This window comes from Ornithorhynchus anatinus, chromosome 18 (genome assembly GCF_004115215.2).
Source record: "Ornithorhynchus anatinus isolate Pmale09 chromosome 18, mOrnAna1.pri.v4, whole genome shotgun sequence".
NCBI lineage: Eukaryota > Metazoa > Chordata > Mammalia > Monotremata > Ornithorhynchidae > Ornithorhynchus > Ornithorhynchus anatinus.
In genome coordinates this window covers 10,742,968-10,761,618 of record NC_041745.1, presented here as the reverse complement: position 1 = coordinate 10,761,618, position 18,651 = coordinate 10,742,968, and the positions used below count along the sequence as shown (strand labels likewise).

At 57.4% G+C, this 18,651-nt stretch overlaps 1 protein-coding gene across 6 annotated transcripts in view; it reads right to left on the bottom strand.

Annotated features, from left to right (window-relative positions):
- The window catches only part of BCOR (BCL6 corepressor), a 110,258-nt gene that overhangs the window by 52,922 nt on the left and 38,685 nt on the right, over nucleotides 1–18,651 (bottom strand). For 4 of the 6 annotated variants that reach the window (XM_029083091.2, XM_029083094.2, XM_029083095.2 and 1 more), the window contains exon 1: nucleotides 15,793–15,876. The exons of 1 other annotated variant lie outside the window; for it this stretch is intronic. The gene's annotated coding sequence lies outside the window, so the exon portion shown is untranslated. Of the gene's footprint in view, nucleotides 1–15,792; nucleotides 15,877–16,710; nucleotides 16,798–18,651 lie in introns of those variants that run through there. One more of the 6 variants, XM_029083092.1, reaches the window with a different exon arrangement.

Below are 18,651 nucleotides of genomic sequence, written 5' to 3'. Positions count from 1 at the left end.
GGCGGCCTCGGGGAGGGGGAGTCAGGGGGGTGGAGGGGAGAGAAAGAATCCGAGCAGGCCAAGGGAAGAGATACTGAAGTGACTTCAAAAATACAGCCCCCTTCCCTCCCCCCAAAAAATGAAAAAAGCATCATAATCCTCCAAGTGCCGAAATGTACACACTTGCATTTGTTATTCGGTCCCCAGTTACGTGAGTGAAATTCCAACAGCTCAATGCCTCCGGGAGCAACGCTTCCTATATGCCTAGTTCAGCAACTCCACCGTACTCCGCCGTTCACGGGAGACCTTCCTCCCTCCGCCGTACCTTTCACACTTCCGGAATGCGGAATGCAGGTCTTCCCAAGGTCTGCTTGAAGTTTTTGAAAAAGGTTAAAGAAACTACGGAACACAGATGCCCCAACTCAGAGGTGCCTCTGGGGGCCCGGGGGAGGGGATGGGGCCTTCCACCCTGGCACCAACAGGCCCGGAACGTGGATCAGGCCCAGCTTCCGCCCTCCCCTCTGCCCGGGCCCGGTCCGGCCGGCTACGTGAGGAGAGGCGGAAACCGGTCGGGAAACGTGGCGTTCTCCTCTCCGGCCCGGGGAGGGCCGGGAACCCACCCCCTCCGCCCCCCAACCGGGGAGGAGTGCGCGTTCTCAGCTCCGTCCTGTCCTCCGCTTGCCGCTTGCTCCCATAGTGAGAGCTTTGTGTAAGTGCCGAAGAGGCGCGGGCTGCTCACACTCCAGCAGCTGTCACATTATTTGCACTAGCTGTAAACAGCCTTCACATTCCCCCCTTACCACATAGTTAAATCCAGACTAACAATCCACAGTTAGAGATCAAACCAACAACAGCAGCACTGTGTCTGCCTTCGGTGTCTTAGCACCAACCACCGCAGCTGGCTCCTTCCGAACAAGGGACCCCCTCTCTCTTCTCCCCTTCTCCCGCATTCTCCGTCTCGGTCCCTGGGTCTCTCTCTCTCTCTCTCTCACTCTCCCTCCCTCCCTCCCATGACCCCGTACCTCCAGAGAGAGGGGAGCCCCGCTTAATGAGAGTGACAACTGTGGTACTTATTAAGCACTCGCTGTGGGTCAAGCACTGTTCTAAGCGCTGAGGAAGGTATGAGATAATCAGGTCAGACATGGTGCCTGTCCTACACTGGGATGGCACTCTAAGTAGGAGGGAGAATGGGTCTCGAATCCCCATCTTACAGATGAGGTGACTGAGGCACAGAATAGTTAAATGACTTGCCCAAAGTCCCAAGGCGGACAAGTGGCGGAACTGACTCCCAGACCCCTGCTCTTTCTAATAAGTCACGCTGCTCCTCACCCTGCTTGTCACAGCTTGCTTTTTGGGGGGGGACCACCGAACTCCACCCATTATCTCTCTCCCTACCTCGAAAATTGTATCATGTTCAGACAGTCGAGGTCGGGGGGGGGGGGATGATTGCCCACCTGTATCCCCTCCCTCTCTGTTTCTCCTCATTCCCTTTCTTGGCCTGAGCCCCAAGGGGAGTTCTTCCACTCTGGGAATATCAAGTTAGCCCAAAACTCATTTCTAAAGTCACCAAAGCAGAAGGAAGACCGTACAGAGAGCCTTGGTCTTAACGTCCCTCTGGAAGGCACCCCCGGTGCTGCTCCAGGGCAGTCTGGGCCTCTAGGACCATAGAAATTTCTCAACTCGCTGGTCGCCCCACTGATCAAAATGTTTCCTTTATGATTTTTAGTTAAGACGAACATTTCCATAATCGTCATTATTAGTGCAAATTACACGCCTAATCGGTCCTTAAATAGATTTTAATTAAATAATCATACAAGCCTCATTTTATGACTTAAGAAAGGCATTAGTTTTCGTTATAAACTTCTCACCAGGATAAGAGATAACGATATCGGACAAATACACCCTCCATGGGGGGATAACCAAATTGTCAGAAGGCCTTGGAAGCCACCCTGCTTCACTTGACTCAAAACTATGTTCTAGAATCTAGACAAAGATTACTCACTTTGTTTACTTACACACCCACCCGCAGAACTTCTCTATTTGCCTCACTCTCTGGGCACTCCTCGGGTCTTTTACTCGGCCTAATCTAAGAAGGGGGTGGTCGTCTTTACTTGGAAACAAGGTTGGCTGGTGCTGTCTCCTTCTGGCCACTTGGAAAAGTCTATTTCATGCACCTTTTGCACTCAACACGCTGAAGACTGCTCTCAACTAGGGGGCCTATCAATCAATCACTCAATCATTTGCATTTATTGGGTGCTTATTGTGTGTAGAGCACTGTATTAAGCAATCAAGACTACAAGCAACCTCATGCTATATAGATCTACCAAATTTTCAATGCCTGTCATAGGGAGGGAAGAGGAGTGATAAGGAGTGAGCTGTAGTTGTTGAATCCTGAAAAATTCCACAAATGAAATAATAAATAAGGATGGGGTTGTTGCCTCCACTGGTGTTTTGACTGGAAATGCCATGACAAGAGTCATGTATAGAATATGGGTGGGCTTGTTGCTGTGGGATTTACATAGTTTGGACATTTCTGTAGTTCATTTATTCTTTCCTAAATTATTTGTGCCCCCAGATACTTAAACTTTGGATCTGTAAAGAACTCTTTCTAACTGGCCTAGCCATTTTTCCTAATTAAATCTCATTTTCAATATGGCTCAGCTCATCTTTCATGATAAAGATATTTAAGCCTTTACCATGTGCCAAGCACTGTGCAGTCCTTTAGACTGTAAGTTCCCTGTGGGCAGGGAATGTGTCTTACTGTTGTTTTGTACTCTCCCATGCGCTAGGTACAGTGCTCTGCACATAGTAAGCAGTCAATAAATATGACCGAATGAATACCAAACGCTGAGGAGGATACAGGACGATAAGATCGGACACATAGTCCCTTTCCCACATGGGACTCACAGAACAAGAAATGAACTCCCAGGTTGCCGATGGGGAAACTGAGACACTGAGAAGTTATGTGACTTTCCCAAAGTCACACAGCCGGCAAATAACAGAAGTGTAATTAGAACCCAGGTCTTATGATTTCCCAGGCCCAGACTCTTTCCATTAGGCCACACTGCTTCTCTTTGAGCAGCAACAACCAACCAACAGGAGCAAAACCCCTTCCCTCCAGGTCACTCAGAGTTAATGGTTCGGGTTTCAAGAGACAGTAAAGATATGAGGGGGCAGGCTGCAAACTGTTTCCAGTCAATCAATCCATCAAGCACTTATTGAGCGCTTAACTATGTGCGAAGCAGTGTACTAGGCGCTTGGGAGAGTACAATAGAGTGGGTACACAGGATCCCTGCTCAAAAGGACCTTACCAGATTGCCTTCACACAGTAAAACCATCTGCTTAAAAGACGGAGCTGAAGGGGTGGGGGGGGGGGAACTGCTGGTCTGGTAAAAACAATGTCAGCAGAGGCGGCAAGACATTCTTTGAGAGACCGGCAATTCGTGCCTACTGAAGCTCTTTCGGCACAAAGGCTTTCCGGGGGAAAGAGAGCGAGCGAGCAGGAAGAGAGACGGGGAGATGGAGAGAGAAAAGGAGATGGCGGGCCGGTCTTAGATTTCAGAACTACTATCCCATGGGAGTCAAGAACCAAGGGAAGCTTCAATCAAATGCTATCCTTTCCCCGAGGGGGGGGGGGGGAACGGGGAAACCTGAGCCCGGTAGCTTGCTGCCTGGCCTCCAACCTACATAGGCCAGTTTTATTTCATACTAGTACTTCCAGAGCTCTGTATATTCTCGTTATCATACATTGTATACCGCACCGAGGTGTATACAGCCCGATAAAGCCCGAGTCCCTGTGGAGTTCTGCCTCACAACCTCCGACCTATTCTGCCTCAAACAAAGCAAGTCAGTCACCTAGGAACTCCGCTTCCCAGCATCGATTCCAGCAACTCTCTCCTCTCTCGGGGCTCCCTCGACTTCTCAGTGAGTGAAAAGGGGGAGTTTCTGAACCATGCCTTTCGTTTGTTCTGAAGGCAGAAAATTCAGACTGGTCATGGAACCTTTTTTTGGATCGGGCCCCATCGTATAACTACCGCAAAAAGACGACGAGGAAAATAACGTAAGCAGGCAAGACAGACCAAAAGACAGGCAGGCGGGTATACTCTGCAAGGAAGGTCACATCACCTCAGGAAGCTCTTTAGCTCGGGCTGCCTTTTGAGTGTGGGGGAGGCAGGGGTGGGGGGGAAAAAAGGGCTGTTCTGCTTTGCCTCCCTCCCTGCTGCACAACAGGGGAGGTCTTCCAGTGCCCTGAGGGTCCACGCAATGAAAAACCAAGCCACGCGCTAGTACGCTAGTCGGTCTGGGAGTGAGGTGGCACCTTCCGCCACTAGCTCGGCACTTTGGGGAATGGAGAAGAAGCCACCGCAAACGCACCACTCTGCACAACTCTCCGATCCCGGACAGGAAAGGGAGGAGGAGGGAGAGGAATGAAGGGGGAGGGCGGGGAGGGAAATTACTTCGTGGTTCCTTCTAAATTTGTCTCCCGGTTTTACACCCTGCTCCTTCAGGTAACACTACCCGCCGCCCCTCCGTAATGGATTATGTGGTCTGAGAAAAGACAAGCCGACATTTCTAGTGGTAGACATTGCACCGTTCCCGCCCCCCACGACCGCCCTGCATGTCACACTCCCTCTAGCCGTCCCCGTGCACACCCCCATCCCATAAAGACTGTGACTGTGAGCCTCGCGTGGGACCATCTGATTACCCTGAGTCTACCCCAGCGCTTAGAACAATGCTCTGCACATAGTAAGCGCTTAACAAATACCAACATTATTATTATTATTATCAAGACTTGTCAGGCCTAGTTGAAAATCTCTCCAGCGCACCAAATCTGCGACACAGGCCCCTCACTTTCACTGGGGCATGAAACTTGGCCTTCAAATGCCAAACCATGCCCGCACCCCCAAACAAAGCATGTCACTGGGGAGCACCCTATCCACCCCCAACTCTCCCATCTCGAGTTTCCAGATACTCCAAGTATAGAAGCAGTGAGGCCTAGTGGATACAGCCCAGGTCTGGGAGTCAGAAGAACCTGGATCCTAATCCCAGCTCCACCGCTTGTCTGCTGTGTGACCCTGGGCAAGTCACTTCACTTCTCTGGGCCTCCGTGACCTCATCTGTTGAATGCGGATTATGAGGGTGAGCCCCACGTGGAGCAAGGACAGTGTCCGACCTGATTAACTTGTAACTACTCCAGTGCTTAGTATGTTGTCTGGCACAAAGTAAGCGCTTAACAAATGCCACACAACAGGAGGGGAAAAGTCCTTGATCCTTGCACTTTGGAGACTCTGGCTGGATGGAGAAGCTGCAGGACAGCCCCGAGACTCAGGCTCCGGCCCAGGCTCCGCTATTACTCATCTCCCTCCCCAACCCCCTTCAGTTTTCTGCATCTCTGAGCAATAAATCAAGGTGTCTGCCTCCAGGAATCCTCCAGTCCGGTCCATGGTGGGAGCTTTGGTTCTGGACTTGGCTGGGCCTAATGGCAATGTCCTCAACTAGGTGGTGGGGAGGTTAAAAAAAAAAGTGTGTCCCTGCCCATAACTTGTTTTGCTCAACACTGTGCATCTAAGTATTAATTTTCACTACCTAGAGCCCCCCCAGTCCCCACTGCTTCTGGGGACAATACATCCTTCTGCGATCTAAGAACCGGAATGCTAGTACAGTGATCTGCACGCAGTAAGCGCTCAATAAATACGATTGAATGAATGAACTAAAATCAAGTTCTTCTCTTTGCCACTGGATCTTGCTTCTCCCCTTCCATCCAGGCCTGATTGATAGAGTCTAAACCCCCGTTGCCCGAGCCCCCGGCTGCGAGAGAGATGTGGGCTCCGAGCGGCTGGGGCTGATGGGGGAGGGGGCTCTGGCTGTACCACTCGCCCCTGGTTCTTAGCTAGGAAAATCCTCCTTGCCTCTCCCCTCGCCCCCTCAGCCCCCCTTCTATCCTCCCTTCCCTTCCCCTCCCTTTCCTCCGCCCTTCCGGAGTTCAAGAGAAGCCAATCTGTCCAAGGGCGAGGCCAGGGCCAAGCCGCTCCACTCTGCTTCCAGAACTCGCACTCCCGTGCTGGAAACTTTAGTAAAGGGGACAAGGCAGGCAGCCTCCCCCCTCCAAGTTTGTCCTTTCTCCCCTCCCCCCAACACACACACACACACTCTCACACTCCTGACCAAAGAGCCAAAACTTTAAAAAGAAATCCTACAACAAACCAGCTCCGGCCCCAGCCAAACTGGCGGAGAGCAAGATGGAGCGAGGGGGTAGAAACACACTAGAAAGAAAAAAGCGCTCCCCCCTTCCCACTCCTCCTTCCTTCCCCCAGACGGTTCGGCCAGACTGCCAACTCTGCAGCTGTTGGCTTTCGGTGGCACGGAGTCCCACAGCCGCCAGTCCCGGGAACTCCCAGACTCCCGCCCTCTAAGGAGGAGGGGAGCAGGAACTGGTGGGGGGAAGGTTCCTTTTAGAAGGACAAGTTGCTGGTTCCCCCATCCTCTTCCCCCTCACACACACACACACACACACCCCAAAAAAAAACCAACCCACACACACGCTCCCACTCCACAGCGCAAGGCTCCGGAGGCCACGGAAACCGAAACTCCGGACGTGCGAAATGGCACCGCTGTCTGGAAGGCTCCAAAAGTCCTGTTCCTCCCACCCAGAGTGGGGCCACAGAGGGGCAGACCATGCAAGGTAGCCAGGGAATGGGGGGAGAGGGGATGAAGGGGCTGGAGAGAATGGAAACCAGGAGGGGGGCAGAGGGAAATCGCCTCGTCTGGGCCAGGCGGCCCTCCGGTCGAGAAGCCCGGGGCTGCCTCTAGGATAAGCCACCGGTGGACCTGGGCCAACTTTCCCCAGATCCAGGCAGCTCTGACTGACTGCGCCGCATCACCCTTTAACAGAAAGAGGAGAAAAACACTGGTTCCGCGAACGCGTTAGACACGTGTTTTTAATAAACAAAGGAACGAGGAGGGGACTGAGACAGGCACTAAATTCAGGAAATTTAAGGCTCCCCCCACAGCCACACACCCCCCGCTCTTCCTTCCCCTCCCGGGTGGGGCTGTGGAGGGGGAGAATCTGGGAGAATAATTCCCAGCTTCCTCCCCACTCCGTGGAGATCCGCAGGCTCAGCCCCCAGCCGGACAGGCGGGACGCACAGAGGGGCACAAAGGAGGGCAGACAGACTGAGCATCCCGCCCCTGATTGCCGCCCCCCCCCAACTCCCCGGTGCCTGTGGTTTCTGCTCCGTCCTTCGTGGGAAGGCACGATATCTCCCCCCATCTGCCACCCCCACCCTCAGGCCCACTTTTGCATGGCCTTGTTAAGTAACCGGGTGGAGGGAGTTTACTTAGGGACAACCTGGCTGCCATAGAACTGAGGTGACCCACTGGACCAGGGGTATTATTGTGTCACAGAGTGGAACTCCTCCCTCGCCCCAACACCCCCCACTCCCGCTCCCATCCCTAACGGTCCGGTGAATGCACTCAATGAGCTCCACGGCAAGGTTCCAGCATGCCCGGTGGACTCGCTATTCTCTTCGATAATTGTCTTATCAGACTAATAAAGACTGCTGCTGCTTCTGCTGCTGCTGTTGCCTTTTGGGGGAAGGGAGAAGGGGGTGGAAGGAGGGAGATTAAAAAAAAAATTAACTCTTCCAATCCAAGTTTTATCCGGTCCTCACTGTTGGGGGAGGATCTGATTTTCTGAGAGAAGATTGGCGGGTAGGGTTGGGGAGTGAGCCAGCTGAATAATCGCTGTAAAAAACGATCTCTGCGCTTCTTACCCTTTCGCTCAACCGCCCGGCCGGTATTTACGGGCATTCCGTCCCGTGGAATACCGACATGCTGCGGCACCTTTTAAAGGGGGCGAAGGAGGTGAACACTTTTCTGTTCACTTTTTAGTTTTGAATTCCCAGGGGGACGGGCTCCCCCGATTTCACCCAACCCCCACCTCTCCTCGACTGCAGCTCACCTCACTCCCCTCCCCACTGCGTCCAGGTCCTCCAACGTGCACCTAGACAATAAATTTAGTTTAATTTAGCTTCCGGTCTTTAATTTTAGCAGGTCTCCTTTTTGCATGCAAATCAATATGGCAATTACCATCTAAAAGCTCGCCCAGCCCCGGGTCAATGTAAATTGATCATTGTCCGCCTTCTACAAAATAACACCGGGAGCCTGTGGTGCATAATGAGATTATACTGGAAACTGTCTTTCAGATCACAAATTATATTTCATGCTGTCAGGATCTTCTCCAAGCGGACTTCCTTGCATGTCTAATCACACGGCACCAAACCCATTAACGCACAAGGGAAATTTTGCATGGCGAAGCATTACCCTTAAAAAGTATAGGGTGGGGTGGGGTGGAAGGAGGCAGGCCTGAATTCACTCACCCAGGGACCCCATCTCTTGGGGACTGGCAAAACCCAGCAACAAACAATTTCCCATCGGACAAGGCCGGGCCCAGGAGTGCAGGTCACTTCAGGAATCTTTCTGGAGGGAAGGTGGTGGAAGTGGTGGTGGGAGGGCCCAGGATCCCCATCTCCACCCCTGTGCCTCTCCCCCTACTGCCTCACCCCTTCCCCTCTGCCCCCTACCCACAGAAAATTGGGTCTTCTAGCCCCAGGAGGGAAGGGCAGAGAGGAAGATGAAGAGCAGGCTGCGCTGGAGCACAACTAAATCATCTCCCCGAGGGAAAGGTTTCCTGGTTTCCTGAGAGTTGCGGGCCTCCCCTTGCTCTCCGCCCGTGACTAAGGCAGCCCATCCATTAGCGGGAGGAGGCGGAGGCAGAGAGGCAGAGAGGCAGGCCGGAGCAGTCCTTGTGAAACATTCATTAACTCTGGCCGGGGAGAGCCACTGAGCTGCCGGCCAAAGGTTCAGGTCCTAAGACCGCGGGGCAGGTCGGAGGGAAAGGTCAGCCCGGTGCAGTATTAACTGCCCGCCTGCCTTCTGTTCGGAGAGAAGGGCCAACAGGCTGGAACCCGGGGCAGCACGCGGGGCCCCGTCGCTCCCTCCCCTCGAGGGGAGCTCCCCAATACTTCGGAGCTGCCGAGGGGGCCACCCTACACTGCTTGTTTCCTCCCTCCTCCCTCTCCGCCATCCCAATCCCGAGCTCCCTCTCCAGCTGAAAGCTCTTCGGATTCAGTTAAAGGGGGTTAGGAGTTTGCCTTTCCTGAGAGAAATGTGCTTGATCTATTTAAGTGACTGGCTTACGTGCAAGGAAAGGGAAAGAGAAGTAGGGGGGGACGGGACAACCACCGGGTTGGCTGACCAGGAGCCTGTCTTGTCTCCTGAATCCTCAGGCAACCCCCTGCCTCTCCGGGCCTTCCCTCTCCTCCTCCTCCCACAGCGAAGGCAGCAGCCTTATCAAGCCCTAGCCCAGCCTCCGTCAGGCACACCACCCTGCCCACTGGGCCGTGCCCAAGCCCCGGGCGAGCAGCGAGCCTGGGCAGCAAAGGAAAGAGGCGGGCACACGGTAGCGAGAAGCAGGCACGCGGTGGCGAGAAGCAGGCAAGCAGCAGGACGAGGCCTGGGACGATTCCCCCTTTCTGTGAGGTCTCTGGGGAGGGGAAGGCAGCGGAACAGAGACACTGAGGCAGAGAGACAGACGGAGACGCAGAGGCAGAGAGAAACAGAGACAGACCGGGGTGGTGGGGGGGGGGAGAGACAGATGGAGACACAGGGGCAGAGAGAGACAGGCGGGGACGCAGAGGCAGAGAGACGGAGAGAGACAAAGAGGAGATGGATGGATCGAGGCTGACGGATCGCGATGGCTCCGCTGTGAGTGTGAGTCAGAAAAGACGGCCGGAAAGGGCCCCCCCCTTCCCCCACACACCCCCTGGAGGCGCCCCCGGCCCCACGACACAGCTGCAGCCCAAGCCACGCCCCTGCCCCTCCCCCCCAGCCTCACAAAGAGCCCCCGCTGTGGGGTAAGGGGGTCCGGGCTGGGTCCTATGGGGTCCCCCACTTCCCATTTCTCCCTCTCCCCAACCCCAGTCCTGCGGGTGCAGGAAGAGTTAAAGGGGGGGAGGGGGCAGGACCAAAGTGAAGATAGCGACCTGCTCCTCTGCACCCCCACCCCCCCGCCGCTACATGGTCCGTGGCTTTGCACTCCACACTGGTCTGTGCACCCCAATACCCTCCACCGACCTGGGCCTCTGCAAACCCCTTTTCCATCCTTCCCCACCCCCACACATTCAGGGACACGCACGGACACGCCCGCACCCTCGAAACCCAGTTTGGGGTGGGGGGAGGAATTGGGAGGGAAGGGAGGGAAGGGAGGAAAGGGAGGGAGGGGGCATCCGGCACGACAGACGACGCTTTTCGGTGGTTTCCTGAGCCCTCTCTTTCAGAGAGCCTCCGGAGGCTCGGAGCCGCTGCGGTCTGTTGGGTAATTCGGCGTGGAAACGATCCCTCCGGCTCCGGCGGGGGTGGGAGGCGTGCGGCGGGAGGGGGCCCCCGGTGGGGAGGTGGAGAAGGCTGGCAGGTCCAGATCCCCGGATCCCTGGGTCCCCAGCAGCGATCCTCTATCTGCTCCGGACGGGCCGTTTCTGGTCCGGCTGACCTTTAATTACCCCATGCATTTGGCCAGAATCAGTGTTGGCGCCGCGCGGCTGATATCCAGGTCCGGTCCTGTCCGGCCCGGAGCAGCCCAGCCCGGCCTGTGTGGGCTTCCCGGGAGCGCATGTGCCCCGTCCCGCCCCCTCCCTGCCCTGCCTCCCGGGGCCCGGGCTCAGACAAAGAGCGGCCCGGACAGACGATGGACAAACGGATGGACGATGGATGGACAGTCGATGGATGGACAGACGGGCTGCAGACAGGCACGGCCTCAGGGCACCAGCTTGGCTTTTATGCCTAACCCACGCTGAGCGTGCTCCCACACAACAAGACTGCAAGCACCCCCCCCAAAAGCCCCACCAGGGAAAAGCCTTAATTTTCCCCACTCCCTTCTCCGCGGGGCTGCCTTCTGGGGACCCCCCCCACCTCCCCGGGACCAAAGCAGTTCAGCCCCTTGGCCTCACCGCCCCACGCAAAAGCGATCTTCCCGCGCAGGCAGGGGCTGAGGTTTTCCCTCTTCCTTGGGCCATCAGGGACTCCCGAGTGGGAGGGGAAGAAGCACAGCCGATCGGAACGGAAAGCTTCTCACGAAAGAAAAAGTCTCCCTCGGTGTGGCCGGGAGGAGCTGCGGGACTCTCTTCCTCCGCAGCCCAAATGTCCATAAGCGCCCCCTCCCCCCAGAGAATTAAACCACAAAAGGAGCCCACCTCCCCCACCCCTCGCACCTCAATTCTCAGCAGGGGGCGGGGGGGGCCTCTCGCCAACCTGCCGCCCACGTGGTTGCCTGTGCTGGAGGGTTGCCTGTGCTGGAGCGTGTCTGTGTCCCTCTCTCCAGTGAATGTGCATGTGTGTGTGTGTGTGTGTGTGTGTGTATAACTGTTCTGGCGAGACTGGGGTTGGGGAGGGGGGAGTTCCTGTGCAAGAGTGTGTGGGTGCCCTGCGTGCAAATGTGTCTCTCTGCAGGGGTTTTTGCTCTGCACTTGTGATCTTAGGCTTCTGCACGTGTGCCCGCCTGGGCATGTACGCATGTATGGGGTAGACACACACAGGAGTACACGAGTTGCCTGAGGTTTCTCCTTAAAGCTTTGTGTGGGCCTCCTAGGCTGCTCTCCCTGAGAATGCCCACCTCATGCCGGGTATCGCTGTTCAGGGTCAGAATGGAGGAAGAAGGGAGAGAAGGCTGGGTGGAAGGTCGGCAAAAAAACCCTTAATTTCACAGAAAGCCCCCCACACACACCCCCGGGAGTTGATCAGACTATCCAACCAGGCCAATCAACGCACACACCTACATCTCCTGGCCCAAGTGAGTGTGGCTGTAAATTCCCTCTAGACTGTAAACCCACTGTGGGCGGGAATGTGTCTGTCATATTGTTGTTCTGTACTTTCCCAAGCGCTTAGTACAGTGCTATGCACTCGGTAAGATCTCAATAAATACGACTGATGACACACAGCTCTCCCTGACTCTGCCTATCCAACATATTTATTGGACCCGGACCGTGTGTGCAGAACACTGTATTCATTCATTCAATTGTATTTATTGAGCGCTTCCTATGTGCAGAGCACTGTACTCAGCACTTGAAATGTACAATTCGGCAACAGATAAGAGACAATCCTTGCCCACTGACGGGTTTACAGTCTAATCCGGGGAGACAGACGGACAAAAAACAAGACAACTTAATCACTAAGCACTTGGAGAGTACAAAGAAGAGTCGGTAGCGTATTTAAGGTTTTGGCCCTTGGGACAGCCTGTTGTATCAATCAGTCGATGGATGGTATTTATTGAGCGCTTGCTATGTGCAAAGCATTGTACTAACCGCTTGGGAGAGTACAAATATAAGAGTTGGTAGCGTACTTAAGGCTTTGGCTCTCAGGGCTTTGTGCAAAGCACTATGTTAAGCGCTTGGGAGAGTACAATACAACAGAATCAGCAAGATGCATTCCCTGCCTATAACGAGCTTACAGTAATTGCGGGGGGAGGGGGCTGAAGGGGGAGACAGATACACAATTTATAATATGTAATTTAAAAAAAGGTAAGTAAGTGCTGTAGGGTTGGCGGGGTTCTATTCTAGTATATCTGTCTTTGCATCATTGCGTGTGTTTCTATATAATTCTTTGCGGGTTTACGGGAGCCTCGTGGGTCCCAGCATCACACCAGACATGCACAACTGTGGTGCTGGGCTCCTGCCTGCTGGTATCTCTGGGCGTGAATCTCTCTGCATGGGTGGAAGGGCCACTAAAGGCCTCGGGGAAAATCTCTGCCTTTAAGTGTGAATCGGCGTGTGCCCGCTGTGCTATTTTGCCTAGGCGAGCATACGCTCCAGCGTTTTCACATGAATGCATGCGTGGGGATCAACCCTCGCCAGCCGGGGAGGGGGAACAGGCCCCATGCACACCCGGGGTTTCTAAAAAGAGAGAACTTCTGGGAATGGAGAGGATCTGGCAGTAAACTCTTGTTTTTATTGCGAGAAATCAATCCTAACACACTCCAGTGCGCATGTCCCACACATATACAGAAGAGGAAAGGAAGCCCCTAGTCTTCCCAAATGAATCCCCCTTATTTTCTCTGCACCCTTCTCTGAGATCTGCCTCCCTTTACACATTTTCCTCTTTAAAGGGTTAACAAAGAGGTGTTGGGGTGGGGGGAGTGGACTGGTGACCTTTTCCTCCTCTCCTCTCCCACTCTCCCTTTCAGGCTGCGAACCTTGCGCTTGCAGGGAGCCTACACGGCTGTCTAGACCGATCTATCACAGGCGGGCCAACAATGTGGGGGGGCAGACCCTGCTCTGCTCACCTTAGAGGTGACTGGGAAGCAGAAATGGTGGAGAGGCACTGTGGTCCGGTGCGAACCCCTTCTCCTCTGGCCGAGGGGGGGGAAGCCATTCCCCCCCCCCACTCGTCCCTCCCCGCCTGGCCCTGGGCCTGGTTCAGGGGGCCACCCCCACCCCGTCCCTGGACGCCTCCCCCCCGCCGGCCTCGGGCATTTCGCAGCGCTCTTGGCTGGGCAGCCCTATTTTTATCTGTCTAATCCCGAACTGGGCGGGGGAAGGGAGAGAAAGGGAGGAGGAGGAGGAGGAGGAGACCGGGAGAAAGAGACAGGGAGACGCAGAGACTAAGAGTGAGTGACGGAGAGAGGAGGAGGAGGAGGAGGAGGAGGAGGAGGAGGAGGAGGAGGAGAAAACAACGACGAGGGGAAAGAGGAGGAGGGGGGAGACAGAGAGACCGAGACCCTCAGAGGGAGCAGATATCCCGCCGTCCTGGAGATCCAGAACCGGACTCTCCGAGAGCCCGCCAGAGTCACAGAAAAGATGGGTTTCTTGGCTCCCCGCGCTGAACACATTACCCTTGGAAAGTTAAACGGTCTCTTCATCTCGCCCCCCTCTAACCCCCCATCTTCTCCCTCCCACACCCCACCGTCCAAAGCACTCTCTCCCGGCTTTCGGGGGACCCAGGAGTGCTCCCCTCCGAGCTGAACGCGGTGCGGGAGGGAAGTCCAATTCCGCAAAAGGCTGGAGAATAGCTAATGAGCTGTGCAAGTCACTGATCCAGAGAATACTTCCTAATTAACTCTCAGTCACCTATTGGTGACAGCGGCTCAAAGTACTGCACTGGGGATAAACCGAACCCCCCCGAGCCTTCAAAAGAAGCCCTTACCCTAATCTCCCTCCGCCCGACACCCGCGCCCCCCGCCCCCCAAGCAATTAGGGTGCGTGGCGCCGTCTCCCTCCCAGACGGCCAGCCGGCTACGAATTAAAAACCGGACGGAATATTAATAATCGCAATTTTTCTCTCAATGCGGCGAGACCGTGCCCTAAATAAATATGCGCTTAGAACGGGAATTTCAAAGCGGAGTCTAGATAATAGCTTGGGGGGGGGGAGGGCGGGCGGCATGAAGGGAAGCGATTGATAGACGTACCCACACGCAGGATTCTCTGAGGCCGACAATTAAAATGCCTCACACACGCACGCACGCACGCACACTCAAATCTGTTGGCAAAGCTGAATCAGACACCCAGGAACAATTGATTTCGGCTGGTGATGCCCGTTTCCAAAGCCACAGGAAGTGTTGGGTGGACAGAAATATCGAGGCTATCTGCCCTCCCTTCCCTCGCCCCCCCCCCCCCCCCCCGCGCCGACCTCACCTCCTTTATCTCACCTTTGTTCCCAAATCCCTAATTTAAGGGTCGCCTCTCTAAACGCACGGACCTTAGACCCTCTTTGGGTCACCCTCTCCAACCCCTTACCCCAAAGAAACTCCAAACCGAACCTGTTTAGACTCTCTGGATCTTTGCCCGGCGGGATCTAGGCGAGCCCGTGTGGGGCTTTTGTTGATATTTTTATTCTTGGGTTTGGAAACAGAGATACGTTTCCTTCCTCTCCCCCGCTAGACTGGAAGCGCGTTATGGGCACAGAAACGTGCCTCCTAAGCCTGCTGTCCTGGACTCTCCCGAGCGCCTAGGGTAGGGCTTCCGCACCCGCTAAGAGGTCACAATGAAGGCGATCGATCGATCGATCGATTCCTCCCGAAACCAGTCCCCACAGACCCACACTCACCCCAGGCCTTCCGACGGCCCCGAGAGAAGAAATGGACCGGCGGACTTTGTGGAAAAGCCTAACTGGCAGGACGGTAGAGAGGGTCCCTCGCCTCGGCCCGGCCTTGAACAAAACCTTCCCCCTCCCTGACCCCCCGCAGCCGATCAGGTAAACGCACAGGGGCCGTCCCCTCGACACCGGGGGTCTCCACACACCGCGGAAAAGGGGGAAGGGGGAAAGGAACGAGTGAAGATGAATACGTTCTGCCTTTGCTTTTTTCTTCAAAGGATTACCAACCCGTCGTAAACGTCGGCCCGGGAGGCGCAAACCCGGTGTGTCATCTTACCGCGGCGGCCGATGTCGACCGCCACCCCCCGCCCCCGCCCTCCGCCCCGACCGTCGAAACCCCCGCCCCCAGGGGCCCGCGGCTTCGCGGGAGACTTCCCGCCTCCCTCCCGCACCGGGAGAGGAGAACAAACAAACTTTCTGCTCGCCCTGGACACGCACGCAGACACACACACACACACCCACCCAGAAGGGAACTCTGGAACCGGCTCAAAGGCACCAACCCACACCTGTACTCCCCCCACCCCCGCCAACACCCAATACACCCACACACACCCCCCGAAAAAAAAAAAACCGTCGAAACTTTCAGCGAGGTCCGCGAAGCCTCGAGGTGACCGGGGGGCCGGGCCCGGAGACGGCCAGGAAAGCGCGTAAAACGAAAAGACCAGTCCTGACCTGGCTCGGACGAGGAGTTTCCGAAACCCCACTCTTGTTCTCGATCTTGCTAGTCGCCTTTAAAAAAAGAATCCACGTGATTTACGCTTCGGGGATAAGCCACGGGGGGGGGGGGGGGGGAGGAGAGACAGAGAGAGAGAGAGAGAAATAGAGAGAGAGAGAGGACCGGCCCCAATCATCGGGGTTTTGGCGGCTGCGGACGGGATGGTCGCGCCCTCGGGGCCGCCCTTTCTCCCTCCCCCGCCCCGGCCAGCCGGCGTTTCGCAGCCGTTTTTCCAGATCCGAAAAAGAAAGAAGACGGGAATCCACCCCCTCCGCCTCTTCCTCCTCCGGAGCCGACACGGCGCGACCGGAGATTTCCCCGTCGGCCGCCGCCGCCGCCGCCGCCTCCGCCCACCCCAACGCCCCGCGCAACGCCCCGCGCAACGCGCCCACCTTTGCGCGCGCGCCCACCCGCAACACACAACCCCCCACACCCACAACACAGACACACACACCGCACACACAAAACTGCCTCCAAACTTCCACTCCGGCCGCCCTCCCCTCCCACACCAGGCGTCCCCAAAGCCGCCCCCGGGTTGTCCTCCGTCCCCCCCGCCCCAAAACCGCCGCCACCTTCTTTCTCCCCCGCCCGGCTGCCCACGTCGGGCTCGTCCACGTTGGTTCCACATCTCACAACTTTCGGCAGAACGATCGAACATTTTTTTTTCTTTTTTATATATAAAAGGGGGGAGGGGGTGAAGGCGAACGCCGCGAGAAGGGCTTGGAGCGCACGGGATGGGGAAGGGGCGAGGGGCCGGGGGCGGGAGAGGGGGGAAGCCTCGGCTCCCCACCGGGCCGGGGCGGGGGAGGGGGCTTCCCCAGATGGCGCGACCTCCCCATGGCCACCCCGGGGGGGAAGGTGTTGCGGACACTGACCTTCGTCTCCAGCTGGGAGAAGCGGCGAGTGGGGAGGGACCTCGGCTCCGGCCCTTTGAAGTTCTTCCCAGCGGGGCCGGGAGGGAGGCGGCGAGGCGGAACGGGGGGGGGAGGGGGGCGGGAGGGGGGCCTGGGGTGGGGGGGACGGGTGACCGGTCCCGGACGGTGTCCGGACCGACGGAGAAGTTAGCCGCCTCCTCCTCCTCTTCCTCCTCCTCCTCCTCCTCCTCCCTGTCGGACCCTCCTCCCGGCGGCCGGTGCCCGGTCCGGGCTGGACGGGGCTGGGGCGGGGGTCGACGGGCTTGGTCCCCCGGGCCGTCCGCACCGTCCTCCGGGGCTCCGGGTGTCTAGCACGGCCGCGGCCGTCGTCGCCCGGGCTCGGGGTGGGTCCGCTGCCGCGCCATGAGGCCGGTCCAGGCCCCTCTCGGGGGTCGGGTGGGGGAGGTCCGGGTCCAGCCCCCGCCGCCGAGACCCCCCGAGGTTACATAGCCCGCTCCGGGCAGCCGGCTGCCGCGCCCCCGGGATGCCCCGTGCCCCCGGAATGCCCCGTGCCCCCGGGCACCCTCCTCTGCCCGCCTTCAGTCCCGCTCCTCCGTCGTTCCGCCAGGAAAGCCACTCTTCCTCACCTTGCCACCGGGAGCCCAGGCTCCGTCTGCTGCACGCTGCGCTCCCGACACATTTCCTCCCCCGCTCGCCCGCCCCTCCTCCTCCCTCGTCCCCTCCTCCTCCTCCTCCCCCTCCCCCCAGCCGCCGCCTCCCCTCCCCCCGCAGGCGCTGCGCTCCACCAGCCGCCGCGTTTCTCCCCGTCTTCCCCTCCCTGCCTTAACTTTGGGGTCCCCCCGCCCCCCCACCTCCCCTTCGGATACGGCGGACCTGGGGTGACCTTTTTTGGGTGTTGGTGGTTGTTTTGGATTCCCTTAAGGTCTCCCCAACCCTCCCCCGCCTTTCTTAATCGACTCCCCTCCCCTAATCCGTCCTTACTCAGGGTACCCCCCCCCCCAAAAGAGAATAATAATAATAATGATAACATGGTTCGGGGCGATGGCGGTGTCCCCCTTCCTTGCCTCCGCGCTTTGGCGAGCAGGGCGCGCTGTGGCAGCGCCGTTGGAGAGGCGCGCCCAATGCGCCGCGGAGACTCCGGCGGCGGCCCGCAGACTGAGGTCGGGGGGGTGGGGTGGGGGGGGGGAGGTCTCTCCCAGCCGTTCGCAGAGAGTCCCCTCGCTACCCAGAAGGCCGGTGGAGAACCGCAATTACCATAAAGCTCCTCTCACTTCGCTCCTCCAAAGCTGTCAAAACCCCAGCAGCGAAGCCGCCAGACTGAGCTCCGGCTGGGGCTTCTCCACCCGCCGCTCTTGTCGCCGTCGGCATCGCCTTTCTCCCCCATCCCGGTGGGTTCCCCTTCCCGGACCCCCACCCACCGCCCCCCCCCCGCCTTTTTCCAGCGGAGATAGACTCTCCCCTAAACGCCCACCCCACTCGCCCCCCTCCGCCCGCACCTCCTCCATCCCGCCCCCTCTCCCCTCGCCCCCTTTTTCTTCATCCCTCCGGTGGCCCTGATGGAGCGCCGACTGGGCGCGGAGCCTCGTAGTAAGCGCTTGGGAGAGCACGACGCTGCGCTAGGCGGACGGGTTCTCGGGGCTGTTTCCATCTACGCGGCAGGGGGCTTCGGGAAAATAATAACGATGGCATTTGTTAAGCACTTACTCTATGTACAGCACTGTTCTGACCGCTGAAACCCGCCTTCGCGGGTTCACCGCCCCTCCCACCCCCCCAATCTCCGGGATCCGGGTTCCCAGTTTCATAGGGTGGGAATTGTTTGGACGCGGCCGGGGGGAAAGAGGACTGGGCGCTGCGGAAGAAGCTCGTGTTTCTCCCCTTTGGTGGGGGAGGGGGATTTCGTGGGGCCGGATCGACCGCCCCCGCCCCCCGTCCCCCGTCCCC